General features: G+C 46.4%; 1 pseudogene across 1 annotated transcript; it reads left to right on the top strand.

The window, feature by feature from the left end:
- Positions 1–298: 298 nt before the first annotated feature.
- LOC306643143 (selenide, water dikinase 2-like) lies at positions 299–2,172 on the top strand (annotated as a pseudogene). The gene has a single exon. The product of its transcript is annotated as a selenide, water dikinase 2-like (transcript).
- Positions 2,173–12,448: the final 10,276 nt, after the last annotated feature.

Consider the following 12,448-nt stretch of genomic DNA (forward strand, 5'->3'; position numbering starts at 1 on the left):
ATCACATCTGCAAAGCACACACTTGGGTGTTCATGAAATAGCCAACACCTTCTTATAAGTCTTTTCAGAGGAATAATGGGGCCAACCATGATACTCAAGCAGTGAAACAAGTTTCCTTCATTCTTCCTTCACTTGTCATCTGTTTCCCACATTCATGTCATTAATATTATGTCTGGTGGGGGTTCTTTGAACCAGTGATATAAAATGTGCAATGTGGAGAAACTTGTCTTCTCCTCCTTTCACAATCCGTTTTTTAAGAAATAATCATTTAGGGAGGCCGGGAAGGCAGCGTGGGCAGTGAGTTTTGCGGCAAGAGACCTGCCCGGAGAAGTTCTTCCGGTAATGTCTGACTGTTAATTCAAATTAACGAGTAGAAAATAAAAGGACCATCTCCTCTTTTTCCCGCCCCTCCCCTCCTCTCTCTGCCCGGCCGGCGCGATGGTGGAGGCCGCTGCGGGCGCCTGCGGAGAGGCGATGGCGGCGTCTGTGGCCGCGGAAGGCTCCTCCGGCCCGGCGGGCTTGTCTCTCGGCCGGGGCTTCTCGAGCTACCAGCCCTTCGATCCCCAGACGTTGGGCCTCAGCCCGAGCTGGCGGCTGACGGGCTTCTCTGGCATGAAGGGCTGAGGCTGCAAGGTCCCCCAGGAGACACTGCTCAAACTCCTGGCGGGACTGACGGGACCTGACCTGTGGCCCCAACCCAGCTTGGGCCTGGTCGGAGGCCAGGAAGAGGCGGCCCAGGAAGCTGGCCTGACCTCCGGGGCAGGCCCCAGCCCAACCTTTCCATCCCTGAGCATTGGAATGGACTCCTGCGTCATCCCCCTGAGGCACGGAGGCCTATCACTGGTGCAGATCACGGACTTCTTTTACCCCTTGGTGGAAGATCCCTACATGATGGGGCGTATAGCTTGTGCTAATGTGCTGAGTGACCTCTATGCCATGGGCATTACTGAATGTGACAACATGTTAATGTTACTCAGTGTCAGCCAGAGTATGAATGAGGAGGAACGAGAAAAGGTAACACCACTCATGATCAAAGGTTTTCGGGATGCTGCTGAGGAGGGAGGCACTGCAGTGACAGGTGGACAAACAGTGGTCAACCCTTGGATTATCATCGGTGGAGTTGCCACGGTGGTGTGTCAGCCAAATGAATTCATAATGCCTGACAATGCAGTTGTAGGGGATGTGCTCGTGTTAACCAAACCATTAGGCACTCAAGTTGCCGCTAATGCCCACCAATGGCTGGATAATCCTGAAAGGTGGAATAAGATAAAAATGGTGGTCTCCAGAGAAGAGGTAGAGCTGGCCTATCAGGAAGCTATGTTCAATATGGCTACCCTAAATAGAACTGCTGCTGGATTAATGCATACGTTTAATGCCCATGCAGCCACCGATATCACAGGCTTTGGCATTTTAGGACATTCTCAGAACCTCGCAAAACAGCAAAGAAATGAGGTATCCTTTGTCATTCATAATCTGCCGATCATTGCCAAGATGGCTGCCATCAGCAAGGCCAGTGGGCGGTTTGGACTACTTCAAGGAACCTCAGCTGAAACCTCTGGGGGATTACTAATTTGTCTGCCAAGAGAACAGGCAGCTCGATTTTGCTCTGAAATCAAATCTTCCAAGTACGGAGAGGGTCACCAAGCATGGATCGTCGGCATTGTGGAAAAGGGAAACCCAACGGCCCGTATCATTGACAAGCCTCGAGTTATAGAGGTTCTACCTCGTGGGGCCACTGCTGCTGCTCTTGCTCCTGATAATTCCAACGCCTCCTCTGAGCCTAGCTCCTGAAATGGAATAGCAGAAGTTGTTGGGAACTTAGAGCTTTTATATAAAATCATGGACGAATCTCAAGGGTCGATTTTAAGAAACTTCCAAAGAAGGCTGCCTGCATAGTGGTTCCAGCTGCCCTTTCTCAGTGATTTGAATCAGCCCATCAGTAACTGCCTTTATGTACATTCCAAGGCCAAAAGTAACACTTTGGACTTTGGGAGGACATGTGTTTATCTCTTGGGTGTAGGAGGAGCAGGAAGAACCTTTCCAAAGCAAGATGAGGCTGTTCCAGTTTGAGGGTTTTTCTTTGCACTGGTTTAATTCATTTCTGCACAGGGAATGAGACTACTAAAATTACATACTCAAAAAGTAAATTGCAAAATTAAAAAAAGAAAAGAAGAAGAAGCAGCAATGAGTTTGGACCAAAATTGTTGATAAATCTAAGTTGTTAAGAGAGATCTTATAATATAATGTCAAATTCTTTATTAGATTTTTATGAGGAACTGGCTCTTTCCTTCTCTGGACAAGAATTGAGCAACTTGTCCAATGACTGGGAAAGGAGGACCTGCAACCATCTGACTTGGTCTCTGTTTATGATGTCTTTCCCTCTAAAACCCACTAAGGATTGGGAAAGGCAGAGCAAGTCCTAGAGCCCAGGATGTGGTGGTCATTAAAATGTTAAATTTTGTGCTAAAAATTCCTGGTGATTTAATTAATAAAGAGTAATTTCTTATAGTTAAAAAAAAAAGAAATAATCATTTACTATAATGAATAATGGGGACCAGATTTCAAAGCAAGCTTCATTTGCTAGATGGAGATTGGCTTAGAGGCTCTTGCATGCTCTTGGTCAGTGCTTTGCCCGTGTGCTTCAGCCCTCACCCCATGCAATCAGTTTTGCACTGCTTCAAACTGCTAGACTGTAGAGGCACATACAATCCAAGCAGTCAAATTCAATTTGTGACAACTGGCCATGGAAGAAGCAATGAAATGTCCTACCATCTGACCATTGCTGTTGTGAAGCCCTGAACTAAGATTGATGGCTGAGGGGGAAAAAATAGTCTGAACATTGATGTAAACCTAATCAAGATCTGTGGAGGGATTGCTAAAGGACTGTCTGCCTCCCATGCAGCCTTTAGTTCTATACACCAGGAGGCCCTTGACAGTGTCACATGTGACATGTCTTCCACATTATCCTTTGGAAAGAAGTGATAGTAATTAAACCCAAATTTTTAGAAAGAGCATGACGGGAGTGGTTTGTTTTTTCTTTGAAAGTATTACAAGGTCAAGTGAATCCATGGCACACATTTGAGAAAGTTCCAGCTGAAAGTATGGCATGTCAGAGAAAAGGAAGAGGATGAATTTGCTGTCTGCTGAAATTGGTCAACATTACCAAGTCTTTATTGAACATATAGGAAAAATCTTCAAAGAGAACATTGGAGCATCAGTGTGTGTCGGGAAGGCAGAGTACAGTAAATGGGGAAGGCAAAATCAAGGAATGGGGGATTTAAGAGTGTTCTGGAGACCTAAAATCTTTGCCCAAAGTGGTGTGTAATGGAACCTACAGATGGAGTAGGAGGAAAGCACACACTGATGTTTGGCTGAGTGAGACCAATCAAGAGAACGAAGTACAAAGGGGATGAAAACTGGTCAAATGAGGAGCCTTAGCTTCAGGGTAGGGAGCTTGCAACGCTGCAGCCAGGGCGGTCTCCAATGCAGGCAAGGCAGGTGTTTCATATTGAACATTGCCGGGGTCATTCCAGATGCACTAGGTGGAAGGAGTAGCCCGAGGCTCCATAAGGAGGAGCCGCCTTGCAAGCAGATGCACGTCCATCTGGTATTGAAGGCGCTGCGCGCTTCCCGCCACAGACCTGGGGCATGCGCACAGGCTTGGCCAGAGGAGTTGTACAGCTCTCCGGCAGTGGCCCAACCGTCCAGTGTCGGTTGCGGTTGCCACCGGGAGATGCGATGAGCGAGCGTGGGTGGCGGTTCCCCAACGACCGGCTTGGCAGCCGTGGCGGCGTCCAGAGTCGTTTCCAGCCCAGAGATACTGGACCCGCGAGCCTCTCCGTCCCAGGTGGGTCGTGCGCTGTTCTTCAGTCCCCGGCGGCGGGCGTCCCGTCGTGTGTCCGTGTCCGCGATGCCACCCCGCTGCCCGATCTCATCTGGATGCCATTGGCGCCCAGACCAGGCCCCGCGCGGCCCGCGTCTCCTGCGCTGGACGCCAGCGGACGGTCGCCAAGGCGGTGCGAGCGCGGAGCCTCTGGGTCGGTGTCCCTGGCAGCCCGTGGCTGCGGCGCTGAGCGGAGCCTCCGCAGTGAGGGAGCAGCAGCGTCCGGTCTGAAGGGAGGTGGTCGGTGTCGAGGTCCGTGGAGTTGGGACGGCCTCTCCTCATCCCAGGAGACGGTGTGTGCTGGAGATGTCGGCGGCCTCCGCGTCCTTAGGCAGAAGGACACTCCTGTCTGGTGACGCTGGTGACTTTGCAAAGGGAATGACCGACCCAGTCGTGTCCCCATGGACGTGCAGTCGTAGGTTGGCTGTGGCACAAGAGTGTGGAAAATGGACTCGATGACCGGCTGAGACGGGTCTGCCCTACAGTCGTTCTGCAATAAAGAGATTGAGATTTGGTTATTAAATTGTGTGGTGTTCATGGATCGCACACGGGAAATGGATCGCATATTCAGGCAACGTGTTCATATCTTAGAGATTCTACATGTATTGTGAGTGGGGCATCAGGGATCCTTTTGGGAAGGCCTTGTCCCTCTCCATTCTTATCCACTGTATTGGTCCTAACTGGGTTAGTTCATTCTTCAGGGACAAAGAACCTGCATGTGTGTTGATTTGTGGCTCTTCCTCATGCAGATGGATTCAGTACTGTATGTTCCTTAGGCAGGCAGGTTCCTGTTCAGCATGTGGGTGGTCCAGGAGTCTCAGTCATAAGCTGACTGTGAAGAATAGAATCTTTTAAATAGGTATCATGTTTGTGTTGGGCAACAGGCCTACAATTGTCAGGTTTCCTGGACAGGAGATGAGATGGAAAAGTCCACTTTTGTGCCAACACCGTGAGAATCAGCTGGGCAGCCACAGATGCTGTTGGTTCCTCTGAGGCTAAGCTGGTGGATGAAAACACTGTGCTCCACAGCGTGAGGCTAGTGAAAACCTGCAGAACCTCTATGGCACTACCATCTGTGCCCTGGGTGGTGTTTGCTGGTGGAGGTCAGGTAATCCTTCCCTGTGGAAACCTGAGGCTTCAGGGACCTCCAGGGACCCCAAAGCTCAGAGGTTTTGTTTTCTGTTTTGGTAGCTCTGTTTTATTGGGTCATGTTTTGAAGGAACCTTCTCCATGTTCTGAAGGGCAAGGATTCTCTTCCTGGGGGAAGCAAACCCCTGCTTCCTGTTTGTCTGATAATGTGGTGCCACCTTCTTTGTTTTCTTTACTCCCATTGAGTGGCTGACCTATCAGTGAGCTGCATGCTAGAGGTGGAAACCAGAGGACCCCACAACATGCCCTTCCTCCTTAGGAACCACATGAGGTTTTCTGTCCCTGGTTAGGCTGATTCTCCTCCTGGTTGTGACCCAAGGATGGTGAGAAGTGGTGAGAGGAGTAAATGAGGGGAATCTCAGTCCCCTCTAAGGGTTGGACAGTCACCTTCTGGGAAAGGCTCATGGGTTAAAAGCTTGGTCTCCAGTAGATGGTGCTATTGGGAGGTAGGGGGAGCTTTTAGGAGGTGGGATGTGGAAGTTAATCATGTCATTGGGGGTTCTCTGGAATGGGATATTGGGACCTGGGCCTTTCCTTATCCCTATCCCTTTCTTTTTGTCTTTACTTTCTGGCCACCTTAAAGTGAGCAGTTTTCCTCTAGTATACTCTACTACTCAGCCACAGAACCAAAGTCAACAGGGCCAAGCAATCATGGATTATAACTGTTGAGGGCCGTCTTGGACAAAGTGGCACCTGGCAGTGAGCCAAAGAGCACTGGCTACCAAAATAAGGAAGTACCCCAAAAGACTGCTTGCTTACTAGTTCCTTGGAGAATTATGACGTGTTAACACCAAGCTCAAGGATTGGCTATCTAATATCATGCCGCGTGTGGACAGCTCGTGATTTATATAGTATTATGCTGGCATTCCTCTGCATGCTCTCCTGCATGAGAGAAAGCTTTGGTATAATTGGCTGATGAGCTAGGAGCCTGGGGGAGGACAGAGGGAGAGAGAGGAAGAAGGAAGATAGAGGGAGAACAAAGGAGACAGAGAGACGGGGAGGACGCAATAAATCTTATCAAACTAAAGGTTAGTGGTGTCTCCTTTCTCCGTGCCAGTTCCACTGGATGGAACATGTAACCTCCAAACCAGGAACCCAAATTAATCTTTCCTTTTTTCATGGTGTTGCTCGCAGACACTTTAGTACTGTGACAGACTGATTAACCCAAAAAAATGGTTCCCAGCATGTGCATGATTTTGTGACCATATGGTCATGAGATTCAGAAGGCATTGGAATTATTTTCAGGAGAAATTTGGAAAAGCTTGGAGAAATAGGCTAGAGAAAGCCTAGAGTGCTAGAAGAGAGCTCTGTTAGGGATGCTGATGTGAGGCCAGACCAGAATGTGTGGAGGAATGCAGACAGTACAGGCACTGTCCATGTGGTTTCCAGATTGAAGCAAGTACCTGTTTGGTAACTGGATTAGAGGCCACTCATGTTATTTCGGAGAAGAATTGGACTATATTTTTTCTACATGAATGTAGAATGTACCTAAGTGGGAGGTTTATTTAAAGGTGAGAGATTATACATTAGATATGAGACATCCCCCTAAAGTTTATGTGTATGGCAATGCATGAAAGTTTAGAGGTGAAGTCACTGGGTTATGAGAGCCTACTAATCCACTGGTATCGATTATCTGGATGGTAACTGTAGGTAAGCTGGATATGCCTGGAAGTAGTCAGTCAAGGGGGGCATGCCTTTGGGGATCATATTTTTTCTCTGCAAGTAGAGTTCTCCCTCCCCCTCTCCTTCCTCATTGCCATATTCTGAGCTCCTTTCCTACTCCCTACACTTTCACCATGGTGCTGTGCCTCATCTTGATCCGAGAGCTATGTAGTTCATGGTCAGAGGACTGAGACCTCTGAAACCATGAGCTAAACACACTTTTCCTGATCTTATTGTTCTTGTTAGAATTTTTTTGGTCAGTGATGTAAAAGGCAACTGAAACACAGACTAATTAATAATCCAGTAGAAGATATTTCAAGGCAGTGCATCATTTGAGATGTGGCCTGGATATTTCTAACTGCCTTTAGCCTGATTTAGAGTGGGGCTCAGGAGCAAAAGACAGAATAGAAAGATTTAAAATACTTGGAGGTTTTCCAGAAAAGAAACCTTTTTTAATGTTCATGCCAAGGATGGTGTAGTTGGTGAAGATAGTTCCATTACAAAGAAGCTGAGTAGTTTGTACTAGTACACTGGAGAACACACTTTGAGGCATCTGAGGAATGGGAAGGACCCCACCCTTAGCAGGCTCAAACCTTGTTGCAGAGGGGAGCGTCAGGGTGCCCTGCTTGCACAGTACATCCTGGGAATCATTACGTCAAGATTGATTTTGCTGTGTGACAGACACCATATAGACATACAGAGGGCCTGGGCTAGGCTGTGCTGGCTGATGTTCTCATTCTCAGCTGAACTTGGCATTGTCCTTGTGATGTTGCTTATCAGGATTACAGAATGTGCAAGCATTGTGGGGTCATGAAGGTTGGCACTGATCCTTCAAAGGAAAACAGTGATTTGTCCCGAGAAACAGTGATTTGTCAATGTGTGAGGGTGGAGCCAGTGTTGTAATGGAGGCCTCAGTAAGTTAGTGGTGCCAGACCTATGAACGTCTCCAAAGGGAAGTCAAAGGCAGTGTGAGCACGCCCGACTCCAGGAATTGGCCCCACAGCAGACGAGGCTGAAGGGGAGAGGATGCCCAAGCCCTCGGGATCCATATCACACCATCATGTGCTCTAGTTCCACACCCGGATCACTAGACTGAACGTTTGCCCTGCTGTACTTTGTTCAGTTTCCTCCTTGCTAGTTTCCTGTTGTTCCATTTTGGGCTAGTTGTGTTTCCCTTTGTCATTGTATTTTGGAAATGTTTTTGATTATTAGAGAGAATTATAGCTAATGTACCTACAAGAGGGTTGATCATGCTGCTTTGCTTCTGCCTGAGACAGCCAATACCTGAAGAGACAGAGAAGTGGGAGAGGAAAGGTCTTCATTTCACAACAGTCCAGCATATCAGAAGATGAATGGCTAGCACCTAGTTTCATCTCGTTTACTGCTGCTGAGTGAAAGTGCATATGGTATGCTATGTGGGATTGTTCCCTCAGTCTTGGGCAGGTGTGCACAAGGTGGTGGCTCACTAGTCTAGACAGATGTTCTTTTCTCGAGCTGGGGTTGTGTGGGTCTTATCTGTGTACACTGAGCCATCCTGGACCTGTGAACATGATTGTTCAGACGCTTGCATTCTGAAGGTGTGTGCATCTGGTTTCTTCCTAGTCTCTCTGCTCTACAACTCTGTCAATACCTTTTAATTTGGACATTTTCTGTGACCTGGAAAGGGGGACTGCCCAGTGCAAGGGTTAGTGCTTTTAACTAACTCTGTGGTTAGTCATTAAGATGGGGCTGAGGGTGTGGGGAGACAAGAAAGCTATGCTCATGAATCAGAAAGAAGAAAGAATGGAGTAAAAAGCCTTTTAAATCAGGGTTCAGCAAAACTGTGCTCCCTTGACTCTCAGACTTTAGATGGACTTTTGAGAAATGCAGGCACTGTTGAGATTTGTGGACTCTTGGAAATGGACTGAATGCTGTTTTTTGTTTTGTTTTGTTTGTTTTTTGCTGTGAGACAGACATGAGCTTTTTGGGGACCAAAGGATAGATGTTACCTTTGGTGTCACCAAAGACTCACCTATTAAACCTTTGGTTCCCAGCTTATGGCACTATTGGGAGGTGGTAGAGCCTTTTGGAAAGTGGGGCTTATTTGAAGGAAATTAGTTCATTGGGGATGTGCCTCTCAAGGGGTTTGTTCTAGGACCCCTGTGCATTTCTGGCTTTGTCTCTCTTTGCTTCCCAGCTGCCCCGAGGTGAGCAGTTTCCTCTGCTACACACTCTCTTCCAGGTGTTCTGCCTTGACACTGGTCCAGAGGCAAGAGGGCCAAGTGACCATGAACTATAATCTGAAATGATGAGCCAAAATAGATCTCTACTCCATTGAATGTACTGATCTCAGGTACTTGTCACAGGGTTGGAAAGTAATCAGGACAGTTCCTGTCCAAAATGCAAGATGCCCCAGCCCCTTCCACTAACCAAAGTCACCTCCTCTGTTAGTAGCAGGGAACAACTGATACTTCACTCACTCCTCTGTTAGGCAGCAACCATGCCAGTAATGCCCCCAGTTTAGAACTGGGGCATGTAAGGATGCCCAAGGCCTCTCGTGTGAGAAAACAGCAGACTACATTGTGAAACTGGAGCAGGCATGGCCTATGAGAGCCCAGGTGGATAAGCCTTTGACCGGCATGGGAACAGATGTTGCACAATTGTGTGGCCCCCCAGCTAGGAGACATCTGGGCTGACAGTCGATACTCAGAAGGGCCCATTTGGTGTGATCCTTTCCTTCAGGTATCCCCTTAGTGTCCCAAAGAAACAACATCTCCAAAAGAGTTATCTGAAAGGGCCGTCTTCCTATTTGAAATGTTTTCTCTGTTGAGTATTTGCTGGGTGACTGGCAAGTGCCTTTTGGTTCTTGGGAATGGAGCGGTATCCTTTGTTAGTATGTAGGAGGAGTTACTGATGTCTATGTATGTCTGAGATTTGTTGCTGAACTTCAGAATCTGAGGCATTGTGTTTATGTCATGTTTGCAACATACAGGTGATTGTATGCATTACATTTGAGTGTAGAAATCATCTTATGTTAAAATGTATATTTGTTTGGTCCGAATCTAATCAGGTATTGAGGGAGGGTTTGTGTTATTGCATTTGGGATTATAATGACTGGTGTGTGTTTTTCTGGGCTATGAGGCTGTGTATATCCATTTTAAGTGTTTCTTTGGAGGTGACCAGAATTGTGAGGCTTTGTAAGAAAAGTTATTGATCGTGGTTTATTTGGGCTTTGGTGTGCCTTTTTTTATATTTGAGCATGAAGAACTCTGGGTGTATAGTCAGGCATCTGGCAGATAGGAAGTTTATGCAATTGCGAATTTTCAGAGTTCCACAGTGTGCTTGCAACTGTGTACATCAGGAGGTATGGGCAGTTCCTGCACATACCCGTTAATAGTAACAGGGTGGCTACATGTTTGTCTGGGTCTCTGGAGGGGTTTTTGGGTGTACTGTGGATTTATAGATTCAGATGGACACCTGTGTTCTCAAGCTTGTGTAACCTAGGACTCTGAATATATTTAGGAAATGTGGTGCCTGTGTATTCATTTTTAAGCAATAGGTGGGTGGTGTGTGTTTCCACTGTGGAAATTTAGGGGTTAGGTTTATATGGGAATGCAAGTTAAGAGGCTTGGGTACTGACAATGTATATGGGTAATTTTATGGCATGGTGGGACTTGTGGTTAGTTATTAAGAGGAGTGTTTGAATGGAGTGTTTTTGTGAATGTGTGTATTTCTTTGGTTTGGGAAGGGTGTGAGATTAGAGTGTGCAGGGGTAAAATATGTGTATTAGGGCCATACATATGTTGTGTGTGTATGTGGGAAATGCTAATGGGTAGATTTCAGTTGACATCATTTATGTGTACATTTGGAGAGGGCTGGGAGATTTACATGTGTTTGAGAGTTGGTGTTTGCACATCAAGCAATTCTGGGGATATTGGGTCATGTTTGTGTGTGTTTGTGGTTGTGCCTGTGTCCTTTAGGGTTATGGATGTTACATTTTTATAATCAGGGTGTATCTGGTTGCATTCATTCTTGTGGAGGTCTAAGATCTCTTTGTGTATGTTGGGGATGAAGCGATATTATTTTTATTGAGGGTGTATTTCTGTTGAAAGAATCAAGTCTGTGATTTTCCAGAGGATTAAGGATTTTGTTTATGTGACATCTGGTAACAAGTAGGGTTTGGTATGTATGTGTTTGTGTGTGTATGCATATTCAATGTTTGGTCATATGATGTGCACACATCTTCAGGGAGCATAGAATGTATAGGGATGTGTAAGCCTGCATTTGGGAATGTATAGATAATAGCTGCATGTCTTTCACTACCTGACTGATCATGGGCCTGTGTATTTGGGGGCATGAATCAAGTATATTTTTTTCACGGGTAGGTGTTGTGTACGTATTCAGGTATTGCAGGATGGGGACAATTTATGCATCTGTGTGTTTGGCGGGGTGGTACTGAGTTGTGGGTCCCGCATGTGTTTCCAAACATGAGAGATTTTGACGATATGTGCAGTGGAAGGGGTTGTAGTGAGTGTGCATCCTCACATGTGTGTGTGCTTGAGCAAGGAGTGTATGCATGATCTTTGTGGCTGGTTGGCGTGTGTGCGTCCAAGGCTGGAAGGAGTGGCAGGAGCACATTGATGATGGCAAGCCTTTCCCTTGTGACTGAGGTTTGTTCCTGTGATCAGAAGCTCCAAAAGAGATTTTCCGTTTCTTGTCCTTATGCAGTGTCTGGCTATGTTAGTTGTGGTGGTGGGGGGACGTGCCTCTTGTGCTCAGGTGGGGCTGACCTCCAGGATCCTGGGCTGGTGGAAGGAAGCCAGTCAGGGATGACTCCTCTGGAGTGGTTGGGGGAGATTTTCCTCTAAGATGTGAGGTGTGGCCATTCCTCTGCAGAATGGTTCAAAGGGACCGACTCAGGAAGGAAACTGCTGGGAGATTTACAGATCCAGGGACAGTTGTTGAAAGAGTTGTATATATGTTTCCACCTGTTGCTTCCTCCCTTGGAGTTTTTCCTTCATATGAAAAAGGCCCAGACCCTAATTACAAGCCCCCACAGGCCCTCCCAGCCTGACACAATTGGTGACCCATGTGCACACATATCTGAGCTCACAATGTGCATGCTTTGGCAACACCATGGGCTCTATAATTATTACACAGTTGCTCCTCAAATACATTAGGAGAGGAGTTAAAAATTGAAACTACAGTGATAGTGGCTTTAAAGTTTCCTGAGGAGCTTCCCTCATTTTTATTCTTCATTTCTTGGCATGACTGAGCAAGTAGTGATTCTTCCTTTCAACATGAATGATCCTTTCACATTTCTTACTGATCAGTTTTACTATTGGAGAACTTTCTTGGTTTTTATTTATGTGGAAATAAATAAAAGTTTGATTTTTTTATATGTGGTCAAATACGCACAGCAAAGTTTGACCATGTTAACTATTTGGGAAGGCAGGTTGGCTGTGGTCAGTACAATTATTTTGCCATTCTTCTGATACCAGCATGGAGCCACAGCACTTTTCTCATCTTTCCAAATTGAAGCTCATTTATTAGACAATAATTGTCAATTTCCCTCTTGACCTAAGAAACTACCATTTTCCTTTCTAATTTATTCCATTTCCTCTGTGTACTGTGCTTCATATAAAATCATATAGTGTATTCTCAAGGTCCATCCCTGTTCTAGTATCAACCATTTTTTCTTCATTTTTCAGAGCAAATAATATTCCATCATATGCTACATGTAAAGCATTCTTCCTTGGGATAAGAAAAGGCTGG

Source organism: Sciurus vulgaris (genome assembly GCF_902686455.1).
Source record: "Sciurus vulgaris genome assembly, chromosome: 13".
NCBI lineage: Eukaryota > Metazoa > Chordata > Mammalia > Rodentia > Sciuridae > Sciurus > Sciurus vulgaris.